The following is a 2,833-nucleotide window of genomic DNA, read 5'->3' on the forward strand; positions in this document are numbered from 1 at the left end:
CCTTCCTCCTTTACAAACTCTGCTCTAATGGCCACTTCAGCGTTTACCTATGCAGGTGTGGAATTTGTACCAAACAACCACGCAGCCATTCTTGACACCACTGATGTTCCAAGGGATTATCATGTAATCCAGGAATTTCTGGCACAAAGTGCCTTGGCTCGAGCTCTTACTGCACCGGCCAGATTATCTGGGAGTCAGATAATAACCTTTTGGCAAACAGGGCATTATGACAATGGTGGTGCAGCTGGATCACCACCCATTGTATTTGAGTATGACGGAGCGGAATATGCTGTCACTCCAGCCACCGTCCGAGCAGCATTCAACCTGCCAGAGAATGCTGCTTACATTACAAATGGAGATGCCAACCTCAGAACCATGATGACTGATTTGGGCTACTACGAATCTCTTGATAAATTGGGTCAATTAAAGCGTCCAGGACTCAGGAAGGAGTGGAGCTTTTTCTTCGACTGCATTACCAGGGCCTTCCATAAGAAATGCACAAACTGGGATGCCATACCCATGGATATTTTTTTGATCTATTCTACTAATTTCGATTTTGGTAGATTAGTTATTAGAAATATTGGTGAAAGAATGCATGAAAATCGTCAGATTATATATTTTTCACGCTTTTGCCAATTGTTGTTTAATGCCACTGTTGGAGAAGTGGCTTTTGATGCTGCAGATGAGATCAAACCTTTTAAACTTCATAAAAGGGTTTTCAAAGATCTCATATCTAAAGATGAGAAGAGACCAGTTCTCAGGCCATTACAAATTCCAGCTCCATTAAGAGCTAGACTAACTCTGCCTCCAGCACCACAACAACAGCCTCAAAACCAACCACAACCTCCAGTCTCTCCTACAGCCACCAGACAACCCAGATCATCTACACCAAAACCATCAAGGGCTACAAAGTCTGATGCAGCCCCTTCCACTGTGAAGACCAGAACCTCTGTTGCTACACAAGTTCTGAAGACAAAGTCTGATGTGCCAATAAACTCTGATACAGTTCCTACTGTAAACTCTGACACAGTCTCTAAGACTTTAAACACTGAAGCTGCTTCTCCACCAAAGCAGAAAAGAAGGAGACTTGTTGTAGCTTATGATTATGATGATCTGGAAGCCCCTCCAGCAACAAACTCTGAACCTTCTCAGGCTAGCCCTCAGTCCAGAAAAGTTAGATTTAAAGCAAGGGCAAACAAGCCTAAGAAGGCAAAGGTACCAATTACTGAAATCACAGATTTCACTCTTGAGGAAGAGCAAGCACCATCCACTTCACTTACTGATTTATCTCAAGCTCTGATGGTGCATCCTCTTCAAGCTGTTCCACTCTCTACTGCTACAACATCTTCTACTTCATCTGAAGTAGATGAGGAAATCATTTGCAAGGAACCTGAAGCTGGGACAACAGTGTCTGATCCTCATACTCCAATCTCTGATCATGGACCCTCCACTCCAATTCCTCATTCTCCATTGAAATTTCCTGAGGGTGCCATTATTCATGATACAGCTCCAGAAAATTACAAGTCAGATGCTGTAATTGAAGACTCTGACAAGGTAGTATTGGAAGCATTACAGTCACTTTCCAAAGCTGATGAGGAGCCCAGCAAATCAAAAGAGAAAGTTGTTCCACATGCTGTTAAAGATGCTGTTGATCCTGCATCTGATGATGATGAGGATGATGAAAGTGAAGATGATGAGAATGATGATGAAGTCCCCATGTCTCTTCAACAACAGAAATGGGAGTCCACCAGCCAATACAATGCCAGACTGCAAACTCTGAAGCCAAACTCTGAGCCTCTTCCCAGGGATCTTCAGGTTGATCCACCAAATGAAGTATGGGATAAACTCTGGCTGAGTCACCAGCATTCTCTGGAGCCAGCAAAAGCTGAAGAATTCTTATCTATGGCAGAGAATAAAATTACAAACTCTGATGTCATGTCAAGCCTAAAAGCTACAGTTCTATATCTGAAGACATTTCATACTGCTCATGCTCAGACATCTAAGTCAGTAGATGGTCTAAGAACAGAGGTAGCCAACTTTAAGGAAACTCAGAATATGGACAAGAAAAGGCATTTACTACCTCTGAAGGAAGACATGAAGAAGCTGGTGTCTGCAAATCAATCATTGGAACAGAGGATGACAAACATTGAGTCCACTCAAGAGGCAATGTCCAAACAGCTTGGAGCCATCCAATCTTCACTTTCTCTGATAACCTCAGTACTGATTCCTGATGAGGATGATGTCAAAAAGGGGGAGAGAGTAGCACAAGTCAAATGCAAGTCTACTTCTCAAACTCTGAAAAGAAAGAAAAATGATGATGATGATGATGTGGATGACTTCACAAAGAACAAGAGATTTCAAGCTGCAACTGGTGGAAGAGTTTCAAACTCTGACAGTCAAAAACAGTCTAAGCAAAGCTCAAAGTCTGCTCCAGCTCCAACACACAATGTCACATCTGGATCAAAGCAAAGACCAGTGGCTGGATCAGATAAACCAATGATTGATGAAGAATATGCTAGACTGCTATTTGAATAAGAGAATCCAGAAGCTAAATTGTATTTGGAGTTGATTGCTGCAGAGGAAGCAGAGCTAAAGAAAGAATATGAGCAAGCTATAACCTCAGGCAAAATCCAGAAATCCATAAAGTGCTTTGTCCAATCTATAAACATAGTCTGGATGCTTTGGATCCACAAAGCCAGGAGGTTGTTCAACATATACCTCTTCAACCAGTTTCCCATTAAGAAAAGCACTCTTGACATCCATCTGGAATACTTTGACATTCTTGTGAGCAGCATAGGCCAGAAAGATTCTAATTGCCTCCAATCTTGCAACT

This window comes from Daucus carota, chromosome 5 (assembly GCF_001625215.2).
Source record: "Daucus carota subsp. sativus chromosome 5, DH1 v3.0, whole genome shotgun sequence".
NCBI lineage: Eukaryota > Viridiplantae > Streptophyta > Magnoliopsida > Apiales > Apiaceae > Daucus > Daucus carota.